Source organism: Rutidosis leptorrhynchoides, chromosome 7 (genome assembly GCF_046630445.1).
Source record: "Rutidosis leptorrhynchoides isolate AG116_Rl617_1_P2 chromosome 7, CSIRO_AGI_Rlap_v1, whole genome shotgun sequence".
In the NCBI taxonomy this organism is placed as follows: domain Eukaryota; kingdom Viridiplantae; phylum Streptophyta; class Magnoliopsida; order Asterales; family Asteraceae; genus Rutidosis; species Rutidosis leptorrhynchoides.
In genome coordinates, this window is record NC_092339.1 from 197,888,012 (window position 1) to 197,906,883 (window position 18,872).

Below are 18,872 nucleotides of genomic sequence, written 5' to 3' on the forward strand. Positions count from 1 at the left end.
TTAATGAACTCGAACTTAAAACTTAGAAAATGTCCTAAGTCGATTTTAAAACTAACCCGGTTATGAAAACCGAGACTATTTGGTTCTGTAACACTAACGAGATTATCGAGTAATTGAAATTACCAAAACGTTATGGACTTGGATCATCATCATTATGAATGTGTAACTAATAAACAAACACGGATAAAATGTACAAGGACTAGAGTGTACAGTTGTTAAAAAAATAAAAATAAAAATTATATATATAAATATATATAATACTGCCAAAAAAATAAATAATTATAAATATATATTTATAAAAATCGGTCCAAAAATAATAAATAAATAATAAATAATATGGATAATAATAATAATAATATTAATAATTAATTTAATTTGAAATAAGTGATAAGTTTTATCTTAAACCAACTCTTATCCTAATCTCATTCAAACTCCTCATGTTTATCTCTTTTTCACCCACATTTGAAGAGTTGGAGTCTACTCCTAACTCTAACTCCTAGCTTATATAAACAACCACAGACTTCACAATTTCTCATTCACAATTCACAAATTTTCTTTCCTTTCCTCTCTTGTTTTCGATCGACCCTCAACTCATACACCAAAATCCTTACACCTATGATGCTACCAAAAAGGAAAAAAAAAAAACATTAGGGAGTACACGTGAGGCTTGGAAGACACAAACGAGTGCACATTATTCCGTTCAATCTCTGATTTGTTTTTGAAGGTATTCTCCCATTATATTTTAATAATCTTGTTAAGCTTTATTAATCATCAAATCTTAGTTATCTATTCAAATTGAATCTATTACATGTTATGAAAATGGCGAATGACATCATTTTGTAATCTATAGTTTCTATTAAAATGCTAAATTGATGATGTCATAATTAAGCAAATTCCATTGTTAAGAAAAAATCAAAAAAAAAAAAAAAAAATCTAGGTTACTTAGATGATGTCATTAATCCTAAATATTTTATAATTAAAAAAATTATATTTATAGTAACTAACTTGATGTTGTCATTAAAATAATTAATTATTTTAAATAAAATTATTAACATGTTAATTGTATAATATATAAAGCATTATGTACAACTTTATGATAAAATACCCGCATGACCATATGTACAATATTTGAAGCAATATGTACAACCTTATGGTAAAATACTACCATAACCATATGTACAATATTTGAAACATATATATATATACAACTTTATGATAAAACATCTTATTAACACATGTACAAACTTTGAAGCATATTGTACAGCCTTCATATAATAATTGTATTTTAGTTTTTTTTTAAATAAAATTAAAGAGACATTTGTTATTATGAATAATTATTATTATAAATATAAATACTCAATTTTAGAGCAAACTTTATTATTATTATATTATTATCATTCAAAACTGGGTCATCTTTACGGGATTAATTACGTTACATATGTATGCGAAATACATGTCCCAATAAACTGTTGTAATGTAGCTTTTATGGCAAAAAAATAATAATTGTGATTAAAAATTGAAACAAGGTGGTGGAAGAATAAATGTAGTTCATTTATACTGACTAAGTTTCTTAGTCGCAATTTATGGTTCCACGGGTTATTAAACTAAATGAATTTAGCATTTACATTCACTTAATACCTAAAACATATCATTAAACTGTTTCGTTTAAACAAACCCGTGATTTCACGGGTCATTTCACTAGTTTTTACGATACCTTAAAAATATGGGACACTTGGCACAAAACTAAAACACCTTGCTTACATCATCAATTACATACACTTTTAAATTAATAATTAAAAGAAAAAATGAATTAAAAAAAAAAAAAAAAAAAAAAACCTGTGTAAGTGGGATATTTTAATAAACCTCTGGCACAAAATCTCCAGCAACTATCTACGCCTCTGTATCAAAAACTATGAACACCTCAATATCTCTATTATCAAGAATTTAAATCTTTTACACAGTTTTTTGTCTTTCAAATTCTCTCATCTGCTATTTTAACCCATCAAAATCCACCTATCAGTGTATATACTTTCAAACCCTAACCTATTAATGAATTTCATCTTCGTCTAGATCTGTTGCTCTTTTCGTCCCTTACTGGGTTCCACCATTAGTCGTTGTCTCTACCGTCACTGGCGTCGTTGAAATCGGAAAGAACCGGAAAAGGGTGATGTTAACGGTGTCGAAATCTGACAAACGTCGGATTCCTGTAATTTCTTGGATCTGGAATTCGTTGGTGCTCCGGTAATTTTTTTTTTTAAATCTTGAATTGTTTAGATATGGAATTTTTCATATTTGTTAATGTTTTGCACATGTGAGTAGTAATGAAATGAGTTTATGATTTCAGTTTGAAATTGAATCATGTATAATCATGTTCATAATCAGTTAGATTTTTATCGGTTCCTTCTTTATATGACTTATTTCACAGGTACTGGGTAATTAACCATAGCCGCATGTATATGTTTGAAGGAACAGGTCTCGCTCATACACTCTTTCGTTGTCTAATGTTAAAAGTGTATTTAGCTAAACCTAAAAAGTATTGAATATGCTTAACTGGTCAAACAAGTTGAAAATCTCCCTAAATTGTATACAAATTGATTAACTGTTCTGTTCTAATCTTATTCTTGCCATAATATTGTTTCTGTAATTATATACAATGAATCAAATATTATTGTTTTAACCCAACCCAAAAAAAGAAAAAAAAATCTTGCTTAAATGAGTAAACACTTGCCTTTTATAAATAATTGATTATTTCCAGGGGAGTTCACTAAGAAACATAAATTGCAAGTGGGTGCTGTTCCAAAAAAAAAAAAAAAAATTTGCAAGTGGGTGACTATATGCTTCTGTACATGGATTTGGCGAATAGGAACTATGTACACATCTTATACCAATTCCTTTAAACGTGAACCTTTTTGTTTTAATTCTATAATTTAATCAAAATCCTGCTTCTACTTTATGAACAGGGAATTCGAGGTGCTAAGCTCGTGAAGTTGAAGGTTGTACAAACAACGAAGTGACTGAACTAAATGTTTCTGAAAAAGTGTTGCCGAATGATGCCGAAGTTGATCCATTTGAAATCTGTACCAACTTTTTAAATATGGAGGATATCTTGGGTACGAAAAGGTACGAAAATTAAGTTGTTAGGTTAAATCAAGTTGTGATTCACACTTAGATTTCATCTAATTACAATTTAAATAATGTCATTCTTTTTCTGTTTCGACTAATTTCAAGTCGTGATTCACACTTCGATTTCAAAGTGTTCGTTAAATTGTCTATGTTAACAAATTTGGTTTATTGTATTTTTTTTATCTATAATTATAGATAGATGTGTTTGATTTTCTGATAATACTTTAGTTATGGAGATTTTTGAACCTTCTTTATTAAAGCACGGACATGCTTTGGTTGATGTATCATTTTCAAGACTGATCAAGATTTCTAATGCACTTCAATAAAATCAAGTGGTGCTATGTAATGGTAGTTGGCATAAGGATGCATGAATCGCAGAGCCAAATAAATTATCAATCACATATGAGTGGGTTTATGGGTTCATGTGTGACAACACAAACATATAGTGTTATAATTAGGTAGTACATTCATTTGCCTCAAGTCATGCGACTCAGTTTGAAATAACGGTTATGGTGAACGAATTGTAAGTTAATGTGACTCCATTTTGTTTCTTCAAAGTGTTAGGTAGAGGAACAGTGCTTACTGATGGATGTTAAGAAGAAATTGATGGCAAAGACCACTAAGAAAAAGATCAAAGAAGTTGGTGGTCTCACTGTATAGGTTTTTTTTTTTTTTTTTTTTTTTTTTTTTTTTTTTTTTGGTTTGAAATCAAATTTTTGATTGTTAGTTTTGTTGACAGTTTACTTTGTTTGGCTGGATTTGAACTTTAAATTTGATCCATAAGCTTTAAATATCTATATTTGCCTTCTTTAACATTTTGATACTTAGATGTTTGGCATTTAGATTTTGTTTGTCAAATACAACCATTATGCAGTGCAAAGTTAGTTTTATGTGAAATATTGTTTGTTCTTTTATGATTGTTTTGAGGTTATTACGAGATCGGCAGAAACCAGTTCGAGTTATTAAACTGTGACGTAATATGTGTTTGAAGAAAAGATTGATAAAGGATGTAAGGGGAACAGAGTATTTGCTGCATCAAGAACGGTGTCAACTGTTATACGGAAGGATTATGCGCCTACTATTGTTAGATAAAGAGGAAGCAAGAGTAGCTTTGAAGGCTCTGCAAAAGGCATGATAAAGGTTAGGAAGTGTTGGTTTCAATATTTTGGCTTTTTTTCTGTAGATTTGGTTCAAGTTTTAATGCTCACAAGGCGTTTGTGAAATTGTCTGGAAGAAGATAGTATGTTAAATCCTAGATTTTAATAAAACCATGATATTAGGCATGAAAGTCGATGGAATTGACTGCAAACGATGCATTGGCATTGTATGAATATATGTTAGCACATGATACTTTCGATGCACGGTAATTTCAATTTATTTGAATTGTAACTGATACTATGACCGATGTAAATTGACATGCTACTTAGTTCATTTGCAAGATGACTTTTCAACTGTGTATTTTACAATGAAAATTGTAAATGTTGCTGAAGAGACGTAAGAACTTAAGAAGCTATGTTAATATCTGTTATTGATCATATTAAACAAGGTATGTTTTTTGTGAGCCAATTGAAAGGTGGTGGCATAGTATGGTTTTTAATAGACATCTGGTAGTATTACACCTCTACAAGACTACAACTACAATTATTTTTGTTCTTTGTAACTGATATTTTTGTATGTACAGGCCCATGACATTTCAAATTTCTAATTTGTGAAGGTGCTACACCTACTCGATTGAAATGGGCAACAAAATGATGAGCGAGTTGATAGAAAGCTTTTATGGATAAATAGTATTAGTAGTAGTAGACCCAATGTTGGTGTATTCATGTATTCAAAGTTACATATTACATAGTAAATTTTTATACATACAAGTTAGTGTATTCAAACTTAAAGAATTATGTTATTTTATCTACATGTTGATTGTATAGCATATCATTCAAAACAAATTTCTTTTAAAATCCCGTGATTCCACGGGTTTGTGCAGTAGTTTAAACCGATAATTGCACTCATCGGTTATGCAATAATCACCAACTATACAAATATCAACCCAGCCTCAAAGGAAATAGGAAACGACTTTAAATTCGAAATAGTTGGTCAAATACAAGACATAAACTTCCCTTTATTTTATGGCACACCTAAATCAAGATCTTTACTTTTAACTTGTGGCCTCTATAGTAAAATGGGTATGTAGCTAATAAATGACATAAATAAATATATGATAGTAAGCCTCCGTATTATAATTATATAATTGTAATTTGTTATAATTCAGTAGGCTTATAACTACCTTTAATGGTTATAAGAACAAAGAGAGAAAAATAGAGAAGAAGGAGAGAAGAAATATTGATATTGATATTTCAAGAGAAATGGTGCACCTTAAATGGTTAACATACATGTCTATTTATAGTATAAAATATTACTATGCAAGAAATATAATAATAATAAAATTAACATCCAATCTAGATATTTTATAACACAATCTAGATATTTTATAACACTCCCCCTTGGATGACAATTTTATTAGAGAATAACTAGTACTGCCTCGTTAAAAACCTTGCTAAAGAAAACTCATTGGGATAAAACTTTAGCTAAGGGAAAAAGAGTGCAGCATAAAGTTGACTCCCCCTCAAGTAGGCAACGCCTGAGTTGTTACATCTTCTGAACATGCCTCATGCCAATATTATGAACGTGTGTTCTGAAAATAGCAGTTAGCAGTGCTTTGGTATAAAGATCAGCAGAGTTGTTGATTGAACGTATCTCATTTTAATCTGGTTGTCTTTTACGATATCTTGAGTATATGAGAAAAATCTGAGGTTTTCATCTGAAACTGTATCATCTAAATCTTTTATGTACAAGTTTGGCCCTCGTGATTTGTCTACAGTCTCCTTCATGGTTTGTTCAAACCGTTGTTTCAGTTCCTATTCCCTTTCAGTCTTTTTCTGAGCCTTACCAATATACCATTCTTTTCCATCAAACTTATGACCGTTTATAGCTTTAGCGCCTCGTCAGCATTTATGTTTTGTTCTGTCATTTTTGATACTCTTCTTTCATTTGTATTATGTAAGCTGTATTATCTTCATAGATAGTTGTTACGCTTTTATAGCGTTCTAGTCCACAAGAATCAGTAATGAGTTGTGTAATTGATCTCAACCAAAAACATTTCCGAGTAGCTTCATGTAATGCAATCACTTCGGCATGATTTGATGATGTTGCAACAAGTGTTTGTTTTTGAGAACGCCATGATATTGCGGTACCTCCATTTAGGAATACATATCCATTTTGAGATTTAGCTTTATGTAGATCGGATAAATAATCTGCATCTGTATAACCAAACAAATCTTGTTTCGAGTTGTTAGAATAAAATAATTATAAATCAGTAGTTCCCCGAAGGTATCAAACTATTTGTTTGATCCCATTCCAATGTCTTTTGGTAGGGGCTGAGCTGAACCTTGTCAACAAATTAACTGCAAAAGAAATGTCAGATCTTGTATAATCTATAAGATACATAAGAACCTCAATTGCACTAAAATATAGAACTTCCGATCTGTTAAAATTTTCATGATCTTCGCAGGGATGAAATAGATCAGTGTCAATATTGAGTGATCTAACAACAATGAGTTTGTCTTTAAAAAAAATGTTTTAAAATCTTTTCGGTATAAGTTGTTTGATGTACAAGTAAACCATTAGGCATATGCTCAATTTGCAATCCAAGGTAATACTTGGTTTTTTCAAGATCTTTCATTTCAAAATAATTCTTTAGAAGTTGAATGATTTCATAGATCTCTTTATTTGTTCATATGATGTTAAGAACATTGACATAAACAACTACGATCTCATATCCGAACATTGTTTTTATAAAACATACGTGCAAAATAAGTTTATATTTATACCCTTTTTTTTTTATCAAGTAGTCATTTAATCGGTTATACCACATACGTCCCGTTTGTATAAACCCACTTAGAAATCTTTGTGATTTAATGGAATATATTCCCTTGAGTTTTACATTAGATGCTTATGATACCTTAACCCTTTAGGTATATTCATATATATCACTATTAAGTGATCCATACAGATAAGTAGTAACAACATTCATGAGATGCATTTAAATAACTACCAGGTTGATTAAGTATCTAATAAGTAATTGTATCCATTACAGGAGGATAATTTTTCCTCCTAATTCATTTCTGGTCTTTGTGGGAAATATTGAGTTACAAGTCTAGTTTTGCCTTGTAACTTCATTTGCACATTTCTTTTCGGATAAAAATTCATTTGTATCCCATACGTTTCACATCTTTAAAAGTGATAACGATTGATCCGAAAACTTTTCTTTTATCGAGCGATTCTAATTCAGCTCTTATTGCTCCTTTCCATTGAGCTCAATCATGTCCATTTTGTATATTCAATGACAGACTTTAGTTCCAGATCATCATCTTTATTCATGATGTCATTGTAACATTATATGAAAATATCTCATAGAGATTTTAGTTTCATTTCGGTTCCATAATATTGCATAATTTATCGCAATTTTAGTATTTACATTTATCAATATCCTCTGCAGAAGGAATATTGATTTGTGGTTCTTCTTGAACACTTTCTCTTACCTCATTATCAGCTGATTTTCTTTTTCGAGGATTTTTATCTTCGGAACCAATTGATCTTCCACGTTTGATGCGTGGCAAAGACTCAACAGTGACATTATTGCCAGCTTTTGGAATTTTAGTTCGAGCTAGAGCATTTATCGCTGGTATATATGATTTAGTCACCTTTTTTATATCTGTAAATGCATAAAGTAATTAATTTGCAAGTTCTTGCATATGCATTATTTTTGAACTTTCGTTTCACATTCTTTTGTGCGAGTTCAATATACCTTAATTGATGTTCACATCATGAAGCATCATTTTATTTTTTTTATTTTTATTTCTCCCCCTAATCTAGGGAACAATGTTTTATTAAAATGACAATCAGCAAAACGTGCTGTAAAAACATCATCCATCATGGGTTCAATATATCTTATGATTGAAGATGTTTTATATCCAAAATATATTATCATCTTTCTTTGAAGAACCATTTTATTGTGTTGTGATGATACAATTGGAACATACACTGCACAACCAATGTTTTAAGGTAGAAAATATTTGGCTCTTGGCCAAAATCAAGTATTAAGTGAAAGTATTTACGACTTCCACATGGTATAATGCGAATTAATGTCGCAGCATGTAAATTTACATGTTCACATATAAATATTGAGAGATTTGTACTCATTATCAATTGTCTAGTTATTAGCTGTAAGCGTTTATCTATTGATTCAGCTAAACCAATTTTGTGTATGCACATGAGCAACTGGATGTTCAACAACAATCCCTGTAGATATATAATGATCATTAAATGCTTGAGATGTTAACTCACCAGCATTATCAAGTCTCATCCTTTTAATGGTGTAATCAGAATAATGTGTTCTCAATTTAATAATTTGTGCAAGAAACTTTGCAAATGCCATATTACGGCTTGATAACATACAAATATGAGACCATCCGCTAGATGCATCTATTAGAACCATGAAATATCAAAATGGTTCACATGATGGATGAATTGGTTCATATATCTTACCTTGAATTCTTTCAAGAAACATTTGTGATTCTTTTTCACAATATACTTTTCATTAATCGCCATATGTGCTTTTTTTTTTTTTTTATAAATCACCATATGTGTTTTTTTTTATCATATATCCTTTTCACCATATACGCTTTTAATCATATGCGCTGTGTTTTTCACCATATGCGCTTTTAATCATATGCGATTTTCATCATATGCGTTGTGCTTTTCATCATATTCGCTTTTTATCATATGCGCTTATCATATGCGATGCGCTTTTTATCATATGCGTTTTTTATGTGAATAGTAAAATAAATTAATTTCGTTTTACTATTCATATGAATTAATTTAGATTTACTATTTTGTTAATTGAGTAATATATATATACATCATATACTTGTGACTCCGAAGGCTCAAATGAATTTGACCATATAGTTATACGTTGTACCTTGCACATTAATTTTCAGTAGAAGCTTTAGATGCATATTATTTTCAGTAGAAGCTTTAGATGCACTTTTTTTTTTAATCACCAAATACCACAAACACTTTGTTTGCGTTTGTTCATAGTCATCAATGAAAACCATTTTCTTTAATTTTATTTTATACAATAAAATTAACGCATCATTATTCTTTTCAAAAACAATAATCTATTCTTATTGTTCACTTGTGCCATGTTTAACAACAAAAGTCAACAACCTCTGTCTTGTTTGTTGTGGCAACCAAAAACAACCTTTGCTTTTGTTACCGAGAATCCAAGACCAAAAAACAATTAATTTTTAATTAATCTTTTATCAAAACCATAAATGATTTTATTGATCTACGTTGATATGGCCATAAAGAATTGACGGCTGACCTACTTTTGTAAGTGTATTTCGGCTATCATCCCGAAAACGCACAACGACCTTTTTTTTTTTTTTATGAACTATTTGTTTCATATCTAGCTTAGGAAATTATTGTGAACATTTGGTCCCTATAAGAGCATTTATTTTTTTAGACTTTTAGTTGATTTGTACTTGTCACAATTAGGGATAGCACCCGCGGGTCGTGGATGCGGATCCATTGGATCCATCACCCGTACCCGCGAATTTTTTTTTAAGAGACATCCAATTGAACCCTTGTTCGTTGAAACAATTTGACTATATTTTTACTCCCCATTATTAAACGGGCCATTTTGATGCACACTCTTAAAAAAATAATTTGTTTTTTAAGTTTTATTATTCAACCTCCTTTTTTCAACGGTCACGTTTTTAACAAAACATTTGACAAGTTTGGAAAAAAGTTTTTTATTGATTATCATCAAAAGTTTTCTATTGTCACTCTACTGGATGGAATTATGGCATACAACCAAAATTGCAACCCAACACTACATAAGAACAAAAAGGTTGTTTTTAATTAACATATGTATATGTGTTAAACTCGGAATAATAATAACTTATTTTAGAAAATTAACATAAGACATGTTGAAACATTTTTGTCACATTTAGCTCATCAAGTCTAATACTTATCATTGATAGATTTTATCACGTCTAGGAGATGTTTACTTTTTTCTTGTATTAAGTCCTACTTTCATTTACCTTTGTTTGGAAAAAAGTTTTTTTTTTTTTACTTTGCTTTCCCCCTTTCTGTAAAACTCATTTAAACACTTTCTTTGTTTTTTTTTTTAAAAAAAACTTCCTTTTTTTTACGTTACCCGTAAATTATAAATATATAAAAAAAACTTTTTGTTTAATTTTTTTTTCTAGTTTTTAAAAGGCCACTTGACCAATTTTTTAATTCTTTCACAACACCTGATATCGTGATCGTGACCTTTCACCAAAGCAAGAGATATTCTTGATAAACTAAACACGGACTCGTGTTTGAAATTGTCGGCCACAAAAAAAATTCATTTGATAAAAGTATATATATTTTTTTTAGTTATAGAAGGAGACCACTTCATTTTCAATACTTCATTTTTGACAAAAACTATTCTATTTTACCATCCTCTTTTTTTTCTTACTTTAACTTTTAAGATATACTTTTAATAAAAATACAAACTACTTTTTCTTATTTTAACTTTTAAGATTTACTTTTAATAAAAATACAAACTACTTTTTGTATTTTAACTTTTAAGATTTACTTTTAATAAAAGTACAAACTACTTTTTCTTATTTTAACTTTTAAGATTTACTTTTAATAAAAATACAAACTATTTTTTTATTTTAACTTTTAAAATTATAAATTTAAGAATAAACATTAGTATGCATGAAATAAATAATGATTAATTGCATAAGTAATCATAAATGTTAGATAACATATAAAGACCCCGTCGTATTCGTATTGATCGGAATTAATCTCGACCCATGGTACCGTGTTGTCAAATGACGTGTTGCGTACATAAAGTACCGTGTTGTCAAATGACGTGTTGCATACAATCATGAGGTCTTATTAACATAAATATAAATGTTAGTGAAGTTAATAAGAGTTAGATTACAGAAAATATAATTCAGGTGGTATAACCGACCATATATAACTTAAATAACATAAATATAAATGTTAGTGAAGTTAGTAAAAGTTAGATTACAGAAATATAATTCAGGTGGTATAACCGACCATATATAACTTAAATAACATAAATATAAATGTTAGTGAAGTTAGTAAAAGTTAGATTACAGAAATATAATTCAGGTGGTATAACCGACCATATATAACTTAAATAACATAAATATAAATGTTAGTAGTCCAAAATTTGATATATTCGAGTCTGAAAATTATTAATAATTTCATACCTTGATTAGTGATTTGTGATCGTTTGAGATATCTTTTAATTACACTAAGCTTTTCGTGCTGATAACGTGTTATAATTCAGTAGGCTTATAACTACCTTTAATGGTTATAAGAACAAAGAGAGAAAAATAGAGAAGAAGGAGAGAAGAAATATTGATATTGATATTTCAAGAGAAATGGTGCACCTTAAATGGTTACCATACATGTCTATTTATAGTATAAAATATTACTATGCAAGAAATATAATAATAATAAAATTAACATCCAATCTAGATATTTTATAACACAATCTAGATATTTTATAACATAATTAAAATTATTATTATAATCATGATAAAAATTGTAGTAACCAGTGTTGATAATAATGAAAGACGTAAGCTAGAGTTAATTTATAGACTGGCAATTATATTAAATAAAAAAATCCCTAGATCTTTGGCATTTACGAGATCTTTCAAACGGTTCCATACTAATCCTTTCGACCATATATTCGACTTATAAATGATATATAATACTCACCTATATTCACAAACATAAAACATATAGAGATACCATACAATTTACAAAGTATACTCGAGGCTTGAAAACACAAACGAGAGCGTGCTATTTCGGTTCAACCTCGGACTTGTTTTGATTGTATTCCTTACCTAGACTTTAATGTTATTATGTTATTAGGCTTAAAAATATTGCGGTATTCATTACGTTGATCAAAAACAACCAAAACCAACCATTATACTCGTCCATTAGATGACTATATCAGAAAGTTTCGGGAATCGAATGATCACTTTTGTTAACGAGTCAGTGTATTATAACTTATTATGTTGATATATACCAAGTTTTGTTCATATGGATTTATGTAAGTGGTTAGAATTAAATCAAACAAACTTTTTCAAGAATCAAATATCAAATATATATTTATATTGATACTGGTGGGTATGTACTTATCAAACGAATAAGATGATCATATAATCTATAAATTACGAAATCAGCTCTTGAAGTTTTAAAAGTTTTACAAATTACATATGAAGTTATGAGTCTTAAAAGGCGTTGTATACTACGAAACTGTTATACTCCTTTTTTATTACTAATATATCTATATTAATTTTTTTATTTAGTAATTATGACTTAAAAAGTATGCAGGGGAAAATAAAAGAGATTTCGAAATCTTAAATTCGTACGTCGACATGAAGGAGATATACATGATATTAGTTTAACTTTACAAATTTATTCCCTGAGTAACAAATCTATAAATTAGATATATAAAGAATCTTATATTCTTTTTTAAACCCCTTAGGTACTAAAGTTTAACATAATTAAAGAGGTGTTATAATTACGGTTTACTCATTTTATTAGAAACAATAAATTCAAAACAAGTTCCTAGCCGATTAGTTAACGAATAAATAGTTATATAAGATGGTAATCTGTTAACTAATACACATATATGAGATTATATATTATAGATACACCTAAACAACTATTATGTATGAAGTATAGATAACAACGAATAACATATACAACATGTGTTATACAAGCGTATAATATACAAGTAGAACTATAATCACAAACGGATAACATACAACTCTTACGAATTTCACCGCTACTTACGGTCACGTAGATGGTGTCAAATGATCGACCATTTGGGATACGGTTTGCTGGATTTTCCGAACAGTTATGACACAGTCTAACCAAAAGGATCCTGGCCCCCGGTCGCCTGGCTGTCTATTTGACTTACTTGATAGCATCGAAATTGTTACGCCTAGTAGTATAACATCTAACCATGCAGATAGTACAAACCCGAACAATTATTGAGAAATCTAAAATACAAGAACGATAAACAACAAATGATGATGATGCCAATGATCCAAGACTAACTTTAACCTAATGATGATAGGTTGACAACTTTTGACCACCGCTGCTATTTGCTATAACAACTGTTTACTGTGCTCTGAAGGTGAGTCATAGCCCCAACTTTTTAACTATTTTATAAACTGTTTTCGGGGTGAGAATACATGTCTTTTTCTGTTTTACAACGTAGACACAAGTGCTAAACTTACATTCTATGCTGAGTTATAACCGAAAATCCCTTAGCTTTGGTAACTAGTAACTACCAGTTTATGAACTGGTGGGCGCGAATAGATGTATATGGATCCATAGGGCTTGACATCCCCGTCCGGGCTAGTCGCGCTAGCACAAAACGGGCGTATACTATTTGAGTTAATACACATTGGTTAAGTGTATTTAAAAACAGGGGTACTTTAAACATGCGTTAAGCTTAGTTACCGGGTGCTCAAACTTATAGAATCTTTTTATATTTTTAAGGATGCTTGCGAGCATGCAAACAAATCTTGTGGTCTACACTTTATATTACTTAAACCTATGATTCACTCAACCTTTTTGTTGACGTTTTTAACATGTTATTCTCTGGTAATCTACTTTAGCTACGCTTCCTCAATAAAAGAAATGTTAGAGGTCAAGCATGGAAACTAAGGATTAAAACATATAGAGTACGAAGACTGGACTTTGACCTCTGGTAATACAGCACGTCATAGCTTCATTTTGACAGGGTATTACAATTGGTATCAGAGCTCTGGTTATAGGGAACTAGGTTACATCAGTGTGTCTAACATGAATCATTAGGATGCATTAGTGAGTCTAGTCTATAACCGAATTGTCCGTTTGCATTGACTACGTGAATTACATTTTAATTATTTGCATTGCCTTGAGTTACACTTACATTTTCCAAAATCTTACACACATTTCAAACCCTTAGAAAAGTTGTTGTTATAAGGTGTCTTTCCCGAACCCTACTTACAGACCTGTCTATATAGACAAGCGCCACAACCTACTTGCTACTATCAATTAGTCTAATTCCAATACTAAATCACCACCATACCTCTCTTAGTATGTAATTGCGGAGAGGCCAAGGAAGCACACGCCATCCACCTTACCATTTAACCGGAGCGGCCTTCATTTGTTTAGATCTTTTCACATCTACCCGAATGGGCCACCTAAGATGTTCACGCCAAGAAAACTATCTAGATACCCCCCAAGTAGACCTAACTCATACATGAGCTTACGAACTCGACTTCATCCTCTACCTTCAACGACGAGCTGATGTTTGTAGGTGAACTATTCTCCCTAACACCCTTAGACGTTAGAGCCATCATGAGGGTAGCTCATTTCGTATAGATTGGTTAATCCTATATAAGCATATCCAAATAACCAAGGACCCCCTCATCACTCTATCATGATATTTAAAACCTGCATAACTCGGTGAGAGACCTAGAACTAAAATCAGAAGGAAAACATGAAGTCATTATTTAGAATTGGGGATTATTTCCTAGAAACCCAACCTAGTATACAAATTGTTTCTATGTGACCAATTACCTAACTCGAGAAGATTCCATTGCCTAGATTTTCTCATGAACCTGTACAAGTTACACATGAGGCTCGCTTTCCAGAAATCATACGGAATCCCACAAGACTCAATTTTCATCCACACATACACCCCATTAATTTTCCCTCATCTTTTGATGATTAGTGAACCCGAATCTCAAACCCTTTCACCACCACTCTTACATTTCACCACCTACCAAGGATTCAGCACCTGTGATAGGACCTGCTTTCGTAAAACACTTAGTAGTTGAAGAGCTTAGGATGGTATGCCTTTTCCCTGCAGAGTACTCCATTACGAATAAGGCATACCTAGTGACCGGAGAACCGCCTCATCATACCGTAACTCTTTTCAGTCTGTTCTGTCGTTATAATCATTTTTCTCTATACATAAATATGGACATTTCCAAAAGTTAAGAGTTTATCCTTGTGGTGACTTATGCAAAAATTTTATTCGTAAAACGTTACATATATTGTTGTATCCCTTATTGGTTTTTAACTACCCCGTTGAAACATAGTTTGGATGACAATATTAGAGAGTTGATTACCTTATAATGATTTATAGAGTGACGTGGGAATATATGTATGAGTTAGTGTAATATAATGACGCTTGATCAAAGTGGTTATATTATGGTAAGTCATGCAGAAATTCTAATGGATCGTGATAGTGATAATGTCTGATCAACCTTATGACCGCCATGTACCATGTACCATGTACCATGACTCCTTTATTCCCTGTATTTTCATCTAAAAATATTGATCTTCGATATCATACCATCTGAGGCCACAACTTCCTTCGTTACCGACAATTTGTCAACTAATAATCATCTATAAAATATGTTCCATCTCGTTTTCGCCTAATTTCAAACTTTCACAAGAAGCTTGATTTGACTAAGTCAAAAGACACTTCTATCCACATTATATTCATTATATATATTTTCACTCATAATTACCGCGTTAGCGGAATGAAATGGTTGTTCAAGTATATTTCTAATATCGCGTCTGAAGAGAAGTCCATTCGCACATCACTAGAAGAAGGAGAAACATTATTTGTTCATGGAGATAGAGTCGGTGTAATATAAATCTCATTTTGGGTATGAAGGCCCACAAATGCTTGAAGAAGGGATGATATGCCATTTTTTTAGCCCATGAGAAATCGACCAATTGTGACGCCCCATACAAAATCATTGTGTACGGATCATCAACAACAGGTCCATTACAAGGTTACAATACTATATGCTGTTTTAAAATAAGTTTGTATTCATGAAAAGATTGAAATGTCCCGTTCTTATTGATTAAAAACGTTCCATATTAATTGATTTCGTTGCGAGGTTTTGACCTCTATATGAGACGTTTTTCAAAGACTGCATTAATTTTTAAAACAAACCATAACCTTTATTTCATAGATAAAGGTTTTAAAAAAGCTTTACGTAGATTATCAAATAATGATAATCTAAAATATCCTGTTTACACACGACCATTACATAATGGTTTACAATACAAATATGTTACAACAAAATAAGTTTCTTGAATGCAGTTTTTACACAATATCATACAAGTATGGACTCCAAATCTCGTCCTTATTTAAGTATGCGACAGCGGAAGCTCTTAATAATCATCTGAGAATAAACATGCTTAAAACGTCAACAAAAATGTTGGTGAGTTATAGGTTTAACCTATATATATCAAATCATAATAATAGACCACAAGATTTCATATTTCAATACACATCCCATACATAGAGATAAAAATCATTCATATGGTGAACACCTGGTAACCGACATTAACAAGATGCATATATAAGAATATCCCCATCATTCCGGGACACCCTTTGGATATGATATAAATTTCGAAGTACTAAAGCATCCGGTACTTTGGATGGGGTTTGTTAGGCCCAATAGATCTATCTTTAGGATTCGCGTCAATTAGGGTGTCTGTTCCCTAATTCTTAGATTACCAGACTTAATAAAAAGGGGCATATTCGATTTCGATAATTCAACCATAGAATGTAGTTTCACATACTTGTGTCTATTTTGTAAATCATTTATAAAACCTGCATGTATTCTCATCCGAAAAATATTAGATTTTAAAAGTGGGACTATAACTCACTTTCACAGATTTTTACTTCGTCGGGAAGTAAGACTTGATCACTGGTTGATTCACGAACCTATAACAATATATACATATATATCAAAGTATATTCAAAATATATTTACAACACTTTTAATATATTTTGATGTTTTAAGTTTATTAAGTCAGCTGTCCTCGTTAGTAACCTACAACTAGTTGTCCACAGTTAGATGTACAGAAATAAATCGATAAATATTATCTTGAATCAATCCACGACCCAGTGTATACGTATCTCAGTATTGATCACAACTCAAACTATATATATTTTGGAATCAACCTCAACCCTGTATAGCTAACTCCAACATTCACATATAGAGTGTCTATGGTTGTTCCGAAATATATATAGATGTGCCGACATGATAGGTCGAAACATTGTATACGTGTCTATGGTATCTCAAGATTACATAACATACAATACAAGTTGATTAAGTTATGGTTGGAATAGATTTGTTACCAATTTTCACGTAGCTAAAATGAGAAAAATTATCCAATCTTGTTTTACCCATAACTTCTTCATTTTAAATCCGTTTTGAGTGAATCAAATTGCTATGGTTTCATATTGAACTCTATTTTATGAATCTAAACAGAAAAAATATAGGTTTATAGTCGGAAAAATAAGTTACAAGTCATTTTTGTAAAGGTAGTCATTTCAGTCGAAAGAACGACGTCTAGATGACCATTTTAGAAAACATACTTCCACTTTGAGTTTAACCATAATTTTTGGATATAGTTTCATGTTCATAATAAAAATTATTTTCCCAGAATAAAAACTTTTAAATCAAAGTTTATCATAGTTTTTAATTAACTAACCCAAAACAGCCCGCGGTATTACTACGACGGCGTAAATCCGGTTTTACGGCATTTTTCGTGTTTCCAGGTTTTAAATCATTAAGTCAGCATATCATATAGATATAGAACATGTGTTTAATTGATTTTAAAAGTCAAGTTAGAAGGATTAACTTTTATTTGCGAACAAGTTTAGAATTAACTAAACTATGTTCTAGTGATTACAAGTTTAAACCTTCGAATAAGATAGCTTTATATGTATGAATCGAATGATGTTATGAACATCATTACTACCTCAAGTTCCTTGGATAAACCTACTGGAAATGAGAAAAATAGATCTAGCTTCAAAGGATCCTTGGATGGCTTGAAAGTTCTTGAAGCAGAATCATGACACGAAAACAATTTCAAGTAAGATTTCCACTCGAAATAAGATTGTTATAGTTATAGAAATTGAATTAAAGTTTGAATATGATTATTACCTTGTATTAGAAAGATAACCTACTGTAAGTAACAAAGGTTTCTTGATCTTGGATGATTACTTGGAATGGATTTAGAAAACTTGGAAGTAAACTTGCAATCTTGGAAGTATTCTTGATTTTATGAAACTAGAACTTTTGGAATTTATGAAGAACACTTAGAACTTGAAGATAGAACTTGAGAGAGATCAATTAGATGAAGAAAATTGAAGAATGAAAGTGTTTGTAGGTGTTTTTGGTCGTTGGTGTATGGATTAGATATAAAGGATATGTAATTTTGTTTTCATGTAAATAAGTCATGAATGATTACTCATATTTTTGTAATTTTATGTGATATTTCATGCTAGTTGCCAAATGATGGTTCCCACATGTGTTAGGTGACTCACATGGGCTGCTAAGAGCTGATCATTAGAGTGTATATACCAATAGTACATACATCTAAAAGCTGTGTATTGTACGAGTACGAATACGGGTGCATACGAGTAGAATTGTTGATGAAACTGAACGAGGATGTAATTGTAAGCATTTTTGTTAAGTAGAAGTATTTTGATAAGTGTATTGAAGTCTTTCAAAAGTGTATAAATACATATTAAAACACTACATGTATATACATTTTAA

General features: G+C 30.7%; 1 long non-coding RNA gene across 9 annotated transcripts; it reads left to right on the forward strand.

Annotated features, from left to right (window-relative positions):
* The first annotated feature begins 552 nt into the window (after positions 1-552).
* Positions 553-5,032, forward strand: LOC139857034 (uncharacterized). 9 transcript variants are annotated; one of them, XR_011762299.1, is made up of 4 exons: positions 553-724; positions 2,071-2,241; positions 2,426-4,263; positions 4,805-5,032. It is a non-coding gene; the product is annotated as an uncharacterized lncRNA (long non-coding RNA). The 9 variants fall into 9 exon arrangements; XR_011762303.1 differs by having other exon boundaries at positions 4,838-5,032; XR_011762302.1 differs by lacking the exon at positions 4,805-5,032 and having other exon boundaries at positions 2,426-3,120; positions 3,352-4,554.
* The last annotated feature ends 13,840 nt before the right edge of the window (positions 5,033-18,872 follow it).